The 13,392-nt window shown below is 42.7% G+C and overlaps 1 long non-coding RNA gene and 1 pseudogene across 1 annotated transcript; one reads left to right on the top strand and one right to left on the bottom strand.

Annotated features, from left to right (window-relative positions):
* The first annotated feature begins 4,127 nt into the window (after nt 1-4,127).
* LOC132461269 (uncharacterized) lies at nt 4,128-6,001 on the top strand. Its single transcript, XR_009526581.1, has 3 exons — nt 4,128-4,376; nt 5,176-5,263; nt 5,422-6,001. It is a non-coding gene; the product is annotated as an uncharacterized LOC132461269 (long non-coding RNA).
* A 6,768-nt stretch (nt 6,002-12,769) lies between these two features.
* Nucleotides 12,770-12,889, bottom strand: LOC132462183 (5S ribosomal RNA; annotated as a pseudogene).
* Between the last annotated feature and the right edge of the window lie 503 nt (nt 12,890-13,392).

Genomic DNA, 13,392 nt, shown 5'->3' with positions numbered 1-13,392 from the left:
CAGGAACAATGTCAAGTGCAAGGTTCTTACCAGCCCCAGTTGATTAACCTGCTGATACAAGGGCTCTGTTGACAGTTGTTTTTCTTTCAGCTGGGCTTGACGTTGGCTGATGTTCCAGGTTTGTGTTTTCAATGTTCTCTATATGCAGCATGGTTGGGTGAGTCTTTTGACACTCACATGCCAGCCGTCTCCTGCAGTTTTTGCTCATACGACCTCTTTGCAGACATCCAAAACAATAGCCATTTCTTATCAGAAAGTCTACCTTTTCTTTCTGTGGATGGGCTTTAAACTTTGGGCAAGCGATGAATACATGTTTGGCTTTGCAGAAATTGCATGAAGAAGCAGGATTGATACATTGAAGCTGTTGCTTAAAGGTCCAACTTGGTGTATTTGAAGGTACTATGCTGTCATCTTCATTAGATGGTTCCACTATGGTAGCAAAATTGCTAGGACCTTTTTTTTTTTAAAAAGGGTCCTATAGGGGAACATAGGACCCGGGGAACATAGGGATGACCCAATCCATGACGTATGTCCATGTGGAGACAGCTGTGCACAAGGTTCCTTGGCTGGCCTGATGTGTACTGTTCCAGAAAGTAGAGCTTGACTGCTACTAGTTTTATCTTCAATAACATGTTCAAATGCCTTCATGAAAACATGGTATTGTAGCCGGTCACCATCAAATGCTGTGATCTCCATAAGTGGTAGCAAGGCTAGCTTTTGCTGCATGATAATGAGTTCAGTAATATTTCCTTGACCTTTTACACCGTGCTGAGGTTATCATGAGTTGCATGACTGTGGCTTAATTCATCCATGATGCGTACTCTTGAAGGCTTACATTGCTTTATTGGAGTCTAAGGGATATGTTGGCTCTGCACATTTTGACAAAGCCAAAGGTTTCAACAGTGTGCTGGAGAGGTGTTTTTGAGTTCATTCTCGTGAACTCCACTGGTGAGACTTCAGGATCCATAAAGTCAATGGTCTTCAATTTGCTGGCTTCAAAAAATCCTCATTCATTGCATCCTGTTGAGTTCCCTCATCCATATCCATTTGCAGAACTTTAATTTTAGCAGCTGATGCTGCAATTTCTGTGTCCAGCTCCATTCGTTCCAATCTTGCTTTCAGATCAGCTTCTTGAAGTTTGAGAGCATGTTTTCCCTTTGATGCTACCGCTCGGGTCAGCAGAGCCGCATTCTCAGCAGCTGCTCTTCTACATGCAGATGACACTGAGGATTGAGCCCTTGATCCTTTTGATTGTCGAGACACATTGGAAATGCTGTCAAGGGGATTGATTCTTTTTTTTTTTTTTTTACCACTTTGTTTATTGATTATTCACAATATAGCAAAACATCATTTTACAAATGTAACAATATTATTATTATTTTTTTTTATCCCCAAAAACAAACAGACAAACATAAGTCAATAATCAATAATTCTTATAATAACAATAAAACAAACAATGACAACAACAACCACAACAACAACAACAAATAAAAAAAAAGAAAAAAAAAAGGTGTGTGTGCACAGTTTAGAGTTATTGGGATCCATAGTAAAATAAAAGTGAAAAGAAAAAAAAAAAAGTGTACATCGTTACAGCTGGTCAAGCAGGTATGTAATGAAAGGCTGCCAAACATTGCTACAATTGTCCTTTGAACCCCTTAATGCAAATCTTAACTTTTCAAGCTTCAGAAATTGTAGTGTGTCCCTAATCCAGTGTTTAAAGGAGGGTGGAGTAGCCTGCTTCCAATTAAGTAGAATTAATCTTCTGGCTATAAGAGTGACAAAGGCAATACAGTTTGATTGTGCTCTAAAAAGATTATCACCCTCACATTGAATACCAAAAACGGCTGTAAGAGGGTTTGGAGCTATTGGTCTCTTAAGTATCTTGGATAGAGCGTCAAAAATAGAGGACCAGTAACTAACAAGTTTCGGGCAAAGCCAGAACATATGAGCTAGTGTTGCAGGTGAATTTTTACATCTGTTGCATGAACTATCACTTGATGGATACATTTTTGAGATTCTGGCTTTAGAGAGATGTGTGCCACTTTAAACTGGATCAAGCCATGTCTGGCACATATAGATGAAGAATGTATTCTTAAAAAAACATTCAACCACTCAACATCTGTAAATTGTACATTCAGATCAGCCTGCCACGCCGCTCTCAATGCATCCAGAGACTCTGATTGCACAGAGAAAGTTTTGTATATATAACAGATATTGTGCCCCTGAGCTCTGGGTCTGCTGGAAAGAGACTATCCATAGGTTGAGGTTCGGGGATTGAATCCATAGGTTGAGGTTCGGGGATTGTAGGGAACATTCCTGTATTGTTACGTGCCCAGTCCCTAACCTGTAAATAACTAAAGAAATGAACATTCCGAAGATTACATTTAATTTTGAGCTGTTCGAATGAAGCAAAAACACCTGTTATGTACATATCTTTAAATGAGATAATACCCTTCTTTTGCCAGGCCGAGAAATAGTCATTATGAAATGAAGGGGCAAATCGATGATTAGACGCAATTGGGGCCCAGAGCGAGCCAGCCTGCCAACCAAAGTGTCGTCGCACTTGAGCCCATATGCGTAAAGACTGATGTACTAAGGGGGCACTTGAAACATAGCTTGGAGTGAAAGGCATTGCAGAATACAATAAAGCAGGGAGGGACGATGGCAAGCAGGCAGTTGTCTCTATCTGAACCCAGGTAGGAGTCTCATTGTCTATGTAGTTTTTAAGCCAATATGCCATAGCTCTAAGGTTGCTTGCCCAATAGTATAATTGGAAATGTGGTAAAGCCATACCACCCATTGATTTTGGCCTCTGCAAAAATTCCCTACGGATACGGGGTGGCTTCTTATTCCAAATAAAGTCAGATATAATCTTATTTAGGTGCGAAAAGAAAGACTTGTTGATAAAGATTGGTATAGTTTGGAAAAGGTAGAGGAATTTGGGCAACGTGTTCATTTTAATTAGATTAATTCTTCCTGCTAAAGAGAGAGTATTGAAGGCAATTTTAGAGCTCTCAAGAAGGGGAACAAAATTAAGCTTAAAAAGGTCAGAGAAGCCACGTGTAACAACCACCCCCAGGTAGGTGAAGTTGTCAGATGTCACCTTAAAAGGACAGGAATTAAAGGATATGGACTTAGCGGCAGAGTTGACAGGAAAAAGCTCACTTTTCAAAACATTAATCTTATGCCCAGAAATGCTGCTGAAGAGGTCTAATAACTTCATAATATAGGGCAAGGTGTTCTGTAGATCAGTTATATATAATAAAAGATCATCAGCATATAATGACGTTTTATGTTCCTTACCCCCTCTTACAATACCACGAATCTCAGGAGAGGAGCGTATTGCCATTGCAAGGGGCTCAATAGCTATAGCAAATAAAAGTGGGGAAATTGGGCATCCTTGCCTTGTCCAGCGTTGTAATGGAAAAGATTGGGAATTGGTGTTATTAGTGCGCACTGATGAAGTTGGAGAGTTATATAGCAATTTTACCCAAGAAATGAATTTTGGACCAAAACCAAATTTGTCTAGACACCAAAATAGGTAACCCCATTCCACTCTATCGAACGCCTTTTCAGCGTCTAAAGAGATAACTGCCTCAGGCAAGTGTTGACCGTCTGCGGAATGTATGATGTTTAAAAGTCTACGAATATTAAAAAAAGAGAGGCGTTTTTTAATAAAACCAGTTTGGTCAGGTGAAATAATCGAAGGGAGAATGATCTCTAGACGGTGAGCCAAGGCCTTAGCCAACAATTTATAATCCACATTCAGGAGCGAAATAGGGCTAAATGACCCACAATTGAGGGGATCCTTATTCTTTTTCAGTAAAACCGAAATAGAGGCCTGACAAAGGGTTGGTGGAAGGTGGCCTTCGACAAAGGACTCCTCAAAAACTGATAGCAAGATTGGCAATAATTTATCTCCAAATTTTTTCAAAAATTCTAACGTAAATCCGTCAGGGCCTGGAGCTTTTGCATTCTGCATACTGTAAAGGGCCGTCCTAATTTCCTCCTTAGACATAGGTTTTTCCAATTGCTCCTTTAATAATACATTAACTTGAGGTGGATTTAAGTTCTGAAGTTTAGAAGGGTCATATATCACCTCAGAAGTATAAAGAGATGAATAGGCCTATGTCACGGAACAATTGAAGACCGGAAGAAGCTCGCCGAGTAGGGTAACTGCTCTTCCGCTTAGCTTAGCTAAGCTGTTTAACATGGCGGAGGCAGATCGATACCTGTGGACCAAGTCTCTCTCCAACCTACCTAAATGTCCTACGACGACGTCCTAAGGATCGTAAATCAGCACTCACGTGTCGAAACATCTAAACTACGCAAAGGATATAAGTTCTTCTGGGAGAAGTACATTTTTAATTACAGAGGTAAGTGTTTCAAATCTGTTGTCACTGTGTAGCTTGACTGTGACAGATAACACTAAGTGTAATACATCAGTTAAAACATATCCTTTTAAATTAATCGCAAAATATTATTTACACTGGTAGGAATACATATTTAGTTTGAGTGTCTCTGAAACTGCCTGACGAACCCCAAGATGTTAGGTATAGGTAGGTAGGCACTGCCAGTGCCTACCGTTCATGTAAGTGTCGATAGTATGTCAGATTAGCTCCAGGCTACTGTCAGAACATAGTGGCTGGGTGGCTGTCATAGGCTACCAATGCCCATACATTTTGCTGTATGGTGTGTTAATCTTTCCCTCTCTTACTGCAGTGTCAGATTTAGTTAATTTGGAGAGTAGCAGTTCGGGCGAACTGCTACTGTTCCCAGAAGAAAAACGTTGAGCCTCACACCCTGCAGGTTACAGTGCTAGGAAGTCAGGCCTGAGTCTGAAATCAAACTCTATCTCGCTTTTCATAGTCTTTTGTGAATCAATGGGACTGTTACTTAGGCCTACCTTTCTGACCACTTTAATTAGATTTACATTTTGTGATTCAAACAACAGGCCCACCTCATAATATGTAGCATAATGGATAGCCTAGACTAGAGCATGGTTTCAGACCTTCACAGATTCAGTTGCATGTTCAGTCTGTGTGTTTTTATTGTTTCTTGTTGCTTTTCCAAAATGTTCTCTCTTTCTCCAGATCTGCTGTTGCAGATGGTAATGTTTTGTTTCATGTCTGCTGTTGCAGATTGTCATGTTTTGTTTAATATCTGCTCTTCCAGACACATGACTACCACTTCACAGGGGAGAAAAGCGTGCCAACACCTCTGTCGTGCACCAGTGTTCTGCAGTCGTGGACCAAGGAGACAGGTTTATGTGTATACCTCAGGCCTAGCCAAACATCCTGTATAGTCTATTCAATTATAGTATTCGAAGTTCTTGTATATAGACAGACGCGACACTGACTTAAGTGTTGCTACACTAACAATATGATTTATGTGCTGACATATTTTTTCTTTTTGCTCCAGGGGATTCGCTCCAGGGGATTCGCCCGGAACCCAATGACCAACTTGTGGTCAGGAAACCCAAGGTTTGGGTTAGGTGTTTTTTTTTAACACATACATGGACACATACCTCCTGAATGCCAAGTAAATATGGCCGAGGGATACACACACCCCATTTCATTTATTTATTTCTGTTAAATGTATTTATTTAAATATTTTAATCAAAGAATTGGAAACGAACATTCCTGAACATTTGTTTAAGGTAACACACTCTGAGCACCTTTAAAACAAGCCTGAAGACTTTTATGTTTGCATTAGCTTTCTGCTACATCTTAAATACATTGCACTTTCTAAAAAGCTTTTTTAACTTTGCCTTTATTTTCTATTTTAATACTAAAATGCCTTTAACTTTCTATTTTACTCATTTGTCTGCATATGTTTTCTTTTACTTATCTATTTTATTGTATGACAATGTTTATATGTGAAGCACTTTGAGTCTGCCTTGTGTATGAAAAGTGCTATATAAATAAAGTTGCCTTGCCTAACACACACAGAACATTTCATTTCTTTCTGTTAAATGTAAATATGTATATATGTAAATTTATATTTAAAAAAAAAGAACTGGAAACTAACATTAAATAAACATTTGAAAAGGACAGACGGACACAAAAAAAGGGAAAGGGAAGTCTGGGGCCCCCTGCTTGAGCTGCTCCCCCCGCAACCTGACCCCGGATAAGCGGATGACGATGAGGACGGACACAAACACACACACCATTTTTATTTATTTCTGCTAAATGTAAACAAAGAACATTAATAAACGTTTGAAAATAGTCATGTGACGTCATGTGTTTTAATGTGTAACACTGGGACATCACCCTTCACATCTAAAGGACCTTGATAGTTAAACATCAAGCAACAATTTACCCACAGCTGATTGACAGAGCCTGAAAGAGTCAGAGGAATGGTCGTGTCCCAGATATGATATTCTTTGACCCTTCTGATGGCCCTCTCCACCAAGATTCTAAGTTGGGCGATACTCACTGGTGAACCTGGCGCCTCTTTTAAATGGCGGCATTATGAGGGTGGCCCCAACTTCAGAAAGCATCTTGTCGATGACAAAGCCTTTGTCAGCCATGCATGCATCTCCTGGCTGAAGTAGTCTAAGGATTCCTTACTGCTGTGTGATTTCTCTGTCTGATATGGAACCAGTGTACAGCTTAGAAATGAAGGTGATAACTCCACATGGAGCAATGCCAATCAGACCTTTGAAGGTGTTGGTATTCTTGTGGTGGGAGAATGTTTCAGACTGGAGGGTGAGTGATGAGGGTGCCTCACACCTGATTTCTGTGCCGTCTAGAATCACTTGCACGTTAGGACAGTACTGGGCAAATAAAAAATAATCTCAACCAAGATTTATTTTGTCCTTCGGGAAAGCGTGGAAGGTGAGGTATGGCTGTATACGTCCTGATGTAGAGCAACACGGTACACTACAAGAACAACTGCGAACGGGAGCTGCCATTGTTGTTGCTGCTAGACGCGACCGGAAGTTGGATTACCCTACTACGCGTTCCGGAAGCAGGAAGTGTGACATAGGCCTATAAAACCTCTTAAATTCATCATTCATTTCCTGCTCATGATTAGAAATTTGACCATCATGCTTTCGGATGTTTGTAATGAGAGTAGAGGTCATAGACTGTCTAACCTGTTGAGCCAGGAATTTTCCAGCCTTATCAGAATGTTCATATAACCTCGATCGAGACTGGAGGAGGAGCTGTTCTGTATGGCGGGTAGTTATTAGGTCAAATTCTGTCTGCAGAGTCAATCTGTCCTTTAAAAAATCACGCGTGGGAGCAATATAATCCAATTGTTTAATTTGGTCGGAAAGGTCTTTAAGACGCAGTTTTCTCGACCTGGCTTCCCAGGAGGTGTAAGAGATAATCTCCCCTCTTAAAACAGCCTTTAGGGATTCCCAGAGGGTGGATTTACTAACATCCGACGTATCATTTATGGACAGGAAAATATCAATTTGCGTATTAATATACTTAACAAATGATTCATCCCCAAGCAAAACATTACTAAAACGCCAAGGACGCCGAGCAGATTTCTTTGGAAAAGATATTTGTAAAACCACGGGCTCATGGTCAGAGATGACAATGCCCTCATATCTGCAGTCCTTAACCGAGGACATTAGCTGGTTATCAATTAAAAAGTAATCAATGCGGGAGTAGGAGTTACGTACTGGGGAAAAAAATGAATAATGCTTAGAATTGGGATACAAGGAGCGCCAGGGTTCAGACATATTATACATTTGTAGAAAAGTATTAATCGTCCTAGCTGATTTTGATATATTGTAGTTGGTGTTCGAGGAGCGATCCAGTATTGGGTCTAATACGCAGTTGAAATCACCCCCTAAAATAAGCCTGTGTGTATTTAAACAAGGTAATGAGGACAAGAATTTTTTCATAAACTGCACGTCGTCCCAATTTGGGGCATAAACACTGGCCAAGATTAAAGGTACATTATACAGGGTACCTGTGACCACAACAGATCTTCCCAGATGGTCTGCAGTAACCTTCTGCAAGATGAAAGGAGTATTCTTGTTAATAAGAATAGCAGCACCCCTAGATTTCACCTCAAAAATGGAATGATATAATTGCCCCACCCATCCTTTGCACAGTCTGTTATGGTCAGAGGACCTGAGATGAGTTTCTTGGAGAAAAGCAACATCAACATCCATACTTCTTAAATGGGACAATACCCTGTTACGCTTATTAATATGATTTAGGCCTTTGGTGTTCCAACTAATGCAATTTACTGTAATATTGTCAGCCATTATTTCTTTGCCGCAAACAATCAACCATGCTCATCAGAGCATGGCCGATTGTTATGTTATTAGTAGGGTACTGAAGGATGTTACAGCATTTTGAAAATGACACTGCCACACACACATTCAAGCTAAAAGAGTAAAGAAGTGTACAAACATAAAACACATAGTTCCCCCCACCCACACCCTCCCAGCCCAAAAAACAAATTACCCCTCCCCAAACGAGAGGTAAAAAACCCTGGGAACACTTGGTAATTTTCCGTTTTGCTGCCATAGGCAGTTAACAACCATAGAAACACTGCTCCTTTCACATACGTTTTTGTAGTCACAACTTATAAAATAAAATAATACCCACCACTGACAATGGTCAAATGCAATAAAAGAGAGAAGCGGCCATAACAGGGAAAAACAAAAATAAAAACATTAGCAAGATAAGTAAGCGAATAAACCGGTACATTTTTCTGGCCCTTCTGAAACGTGGGTCTAGTTCTTTATCGGCAACATGTTCAAATTGAGTAAGGAAAACAATAACATGCTGATACCTTACTTTGGTGAAGATGTGCACCAACCAAACTGGTAGGTAGATGCCGACTGTCCTCTACTGGTGATAACAAATAATAGTCTCTCCATTCACGGTCCATAATAAAGTCTCCTTTTTCCTTCCATCTCCATAAGAAAATAAATAAACCGGGAGGGAAAAACTAAAAGTATGAACATTAGGTAGGTTATAGTCCAGTATGAGGGATCAGCACACAGCGCAGGGAACCGCAGCGTCTATCTTCGTTTGTTTACGTCTCCAAAGAGGGACGAGTGCGTTTGGCAAGGAAGGTTTCCACATCCGCGGGTGCCTTAAAGGAATGTGAAACTCCGTCGTGGACAAGACGTAGCTCCGCTGGATGGTAGAGACCGTATGTGATGCCCGCCTCTCTGAGTTTGGCCTTGACTGGGGTAAACGCCGCTCTGCGGCGGCTAAGCTCGGCGCTCATGTCTGGGAATATATGCACCCTTGCCCCTCTGAATTTGAGCTCACCCTTGTTCCTGGATACTTGGAGAATCTTTTCCTTATCCGAGTAGTAGTGCAGCCGAACTATCATGGGTCTGGGACGGTCGCCGGGTTTGGGTTTAGGAGCCGGGGATCTGTGAGCGCGGTCCAGCACCAAAGGATCAGTTATCTCGTCGCCCAGAACGCAGGCAAAAAACGAAGCCATGAATGCAGTGGGCTTTCCATTTTCAACACCCTCGGGTATTCCAATAATCCTCAGATTTTGACGGCGGCTTCTGTTCTCCAAGTCATCATTCCGGTCTTTCAGTTTCCCCACCTCTTGTTTGAGATCCAATATGGTTTTATCCAGCCCTGCAATGCTAGAATCATGCCGGTTGAGCGCGCCCTCGATATCCCGTATAGTGGTGGCCGTCTCGGTCTGGGCTGAGCGCAGAGATGACATCTCGGCTCAGAATTCCGTTTTTAGAGAGGCGATATCAGCTTTGGTGTCCTGCCGAAGGGCTGCTATGTCTTCTTTAATTTCAGCGTGGAGACTAGCCATCTCCTTCTTGATTATATCCCCCAGTTGTTGACGAGAAATGCCCATCTCTGCTTTTATCAGCTCTAGAAGAGCGCTCTCCGTTGGCTGCTCTGCTGGTGGGGTTGATGGTCGGGTGGCAGCCGCGGTAGCGCTAACATTAGCATCGGCCATGAGCGTTTGTCTGAGTGCAGGGCTAGCTAAACTTTGAATTGCGGCTTTGGGTGCTTTTTTCTGGCTTTTAGTCGCCATTTTGCTTACAAATAGTTTTCCAGTATGAAAAATTGCCTCGTTGTGCAGCCGAAATAATAAAATGTTGTGGCTAATCAATGTATATCAATATAAAATACGGAGCGCGTTGGACTCCAAACCGCAATCCGGGGATTGATTCTTGATTGAGCCATTTGTTCACTTTTCCACACTTTGACCTCTTTCTCAAAGTATTGGACATTTTTTATTCGTGGCTCATACCAGTCCACTGATCCTCCTCTCTGTCCTCCTTTGATAGGAGCTTTTGCACAGAATGATGAACATTTTTAAATTCATCGACAGCTTGAATACATTTTTCCACACCTTCCTCCACAATATCCACATTTCAACCATAAACAAGCAACGTTTTTATTTCATTCATTTTCTTGTGCATGATCCCAGTTTCCCTCTGCTTGTGGCTTTGAGGGATTTTAACAATGCTTCTGTGTCAGCAGCAGTCTCAAGTAGGCCTATATCCGACATATTTACAGACTTTATCATGAAGTTATTATTATTTTTTTAATGCTGTGTGTCACGGACGCAGTGTGCGCTGTTCCTTTAATGACATTTATACAGAGCAACACAGTATCCTTTTACACTGCTTGCATCCACAGATCGGCAGGTATTCAATTCAATATTCCATTTCAAACTACTGTTATCATCTTCTTTGAACATCCCGACATCACGTTAACAGCGTTGTGCACGTGTTTATTCATGAACTTATTATATACTTATATACTCACGACCGGTCCAAGACGTCTGCTCCTGTGTGCTTTTCCCTCCGATACAGTGTTTATTCTCTTCTTCCTGGCAGAGTTTTTTTACTTGATATAGTGGCTTTTTGCCAAGATTAGAAGCCACTTTAGAAGCGGGGTAGACGAAATGCAATCCAAAACCAAAGTAAAGCAATCTGATTCGATGCTTCAAACAAAAATGATTCGTCTTGATAACTTTACTTTTCAACAAGAATTTGCGGTCAAAAAACTGTCCCTCTTCCCAGTCTTACTCACGTTTATGTCACTTCCCGCCGGTGAATTAAATACCTTCATTAGCTGAATGAATGCAATAATAGAACTGACCAACAGGGGGAGCCAGACAGAATAAAAACTCAATAAAATCATCGTTATATGAATTATTATTATTTCCATTTCATTATTGCCATATTTCCGTTATGGCTCCAACAGAGTCTGCCAATTGTAGAGGATGATCATTAGGGGGGCCAGATTGAATTAGCTTGGTTGCGCCAGGACACCGGGGAAACCCCTACTCATTTACATTTAGGGCATTTAGCAGACGCTTTTATCCAAAGCGACTTACATAATTACATTTGTCATAAGAAGTGCATCAATATATCGCTGTCGGTACAGAAAGGATGTTCATAGAACAAAGTGCAAGTACAACAATCGCTAGGCTAACCAATTCCCCGTGTTACAGCCATGATAGCAGCTACTGCAGTTGCTACACAGTTAAGTGAATACAATACAACACAATACAATACAGTGTACAATGGTGGCCAGAAGGGGGAGGGTGGCTATGCAGTGTCGAGGTGAACTCTGAACAGGTGAGTCTTGAGTCCTTTTCGGGAGATAGCGAGCGACTCTGCGGTCCTGAGAGCGGCAGGGAGCTCGTTCCACCACTGAGGTCCCAGAACCGAGAAAAGTTGTGACTTTGCTGAACGGCCTTTGCTAGCTCTTAGCGATGGCGGTACCAGGCGTCCAGCTGAGGTAGTTGAGCGGAGGGATCGAGCTGGGGTGTGTGGCTTTAGCAATGCTTGGAGGTAGGCAGGGGCAGTTCCATCGACTGCCTTGTATGCCAGTACCATCGTCTTAAATTTGATGCGAGCTACTACAGGGAGCCAGTGGAGTTCCCGAAAGAGGGGGGTCACATGGGAGAACTTCGCTAGGTTGAACACGAGGCGCGCTGCCGCATTCTGGATGCGCTGCAAAGGTTTAATCGCAGAGGCAGGAAGTCTAGCCAGGAGTGAGTTGCAGTAGTCGAGGCGGGAGATGACCAGTGATTGGACTAAAAGCTGAGCTGCTTCCTTTGTGAGGAAGGGCCGGATTCTGCGGATGTTGTAAAGTGCAAATCTGCAGGATCGGGCGACGGCAGTGATGATTGCATTGCAGGATAACTGATTGTCCAATACCACACCGAGGTTTCTGGCAGTTGGAGAGGGAGATACAGTGATGTTCTCGACGTTGACCAGTAAGTCCATGTGTGGGCAATCTTTCCCTGGGATTAGGAGGAGCTCGGTTTTGTTGAGGTTAAGCCTCAGGTGATGGGCAGTTGTCCCGGTGCTGACGTCCGCCAGACATTCTGATATGCGTGTTGCAATCAGGGTTTTATCAGATGAGGGGAAAGAGAGAAATAGCTGAGTGTCGTCAGCATAGCAGTGATAGGAAAAGCCGTGTGATGCAATTACCAAGCCCAGAGATCTGGTATAGAGGGAGAACAGAAGAGGCCCCAGTACAGAGCCTTGAGGGACACCAGTTTCAAGCGTGCAAGGTTTGGACAAGGAGCCATTCCATGTCACTTGATAGGTGCGGTTCGTCAGGTAGGATGTGAACCAGGAAAGAGCAGATTCTTACTTAGCTTGCTCTTTGCGATAAGTGTCCTGGGATCTTTTATGACCACAGTGAGTCAGGACCTCGATTTTACGTCTCCTCCGAAGGAGGGCACCTTCCACAACACAGAGGCCCCGTCACTGTACTCGGGCATCGGGATTGATGAGGGAAGGGGCCAGAGGGAAGAGTGCCACCTATTGGCCACCACCCGACACCACTTACAGCACTTGGTATTCCCAGGCGGTCTCCCATCCAAGTAGTAACCAGGCCCGACCCTGCTTAGCTTCAAAGATCTGACGAGATAGGGCGTGTTCAGGGTGGTATGGCCCGTCATCCATCCGTCACACATCTAGGTGGACACGCCCACCTGTGATGTCATAAGGCGCAGATTTCCAAGACGGCTTGTAATGGCTAATCACGCCACAACTAGTGGCATGTCATGGGACCTTTAAGTAAAGCAGAGATGATAACTGGAGATTGATGACAGGTGTGCAAGTCCAACAGTTGTAGAGCTGGGGAAAACGAGGAAACATCTTGCCAAATAGGGGGAGACAGAGCTGAGCATCTGCTGGGTACGGCCACGGCCGTAACAGTACCCTCAGAGTACCCGGGCGCCTCCAGGCGACCCACCAGGTCTATCCTCATTGAAATCTCGGACCAAGGATGCATCAAAGATGTTGCTGCGGGGCTGCCAGCTACGCTCCTCAGGGCCAAAGCCCTGGTGAAAACTAAGTGCACTGAAGTGTATTGATAATATATTTCCGAAGTGCACAATTCATTCCAAGTACATTTTTCAAACTTCTTCTGAGACCACATGCGAACACAAGTAGCAACTCCA

The sequence above is a fragment of the Gadus macrocephalus genome, chromosome 7, assembly GCF_031168955.1.
Source record: "Gadus macrocephalus chromosome 7, ASM3116895v1".
NCBI classification, from domain to species: Eukaryota; Metazoa; Chordata; class Actinopteri; order Gadiformes; family Gadidae; genus Gadus; species Gadus macrocephalus.
The sequence above is the reverse complement of the archived record's forward strand: the minus strand, read 5'-3'. Positions and strand labels throughout refer to the sequence as shown.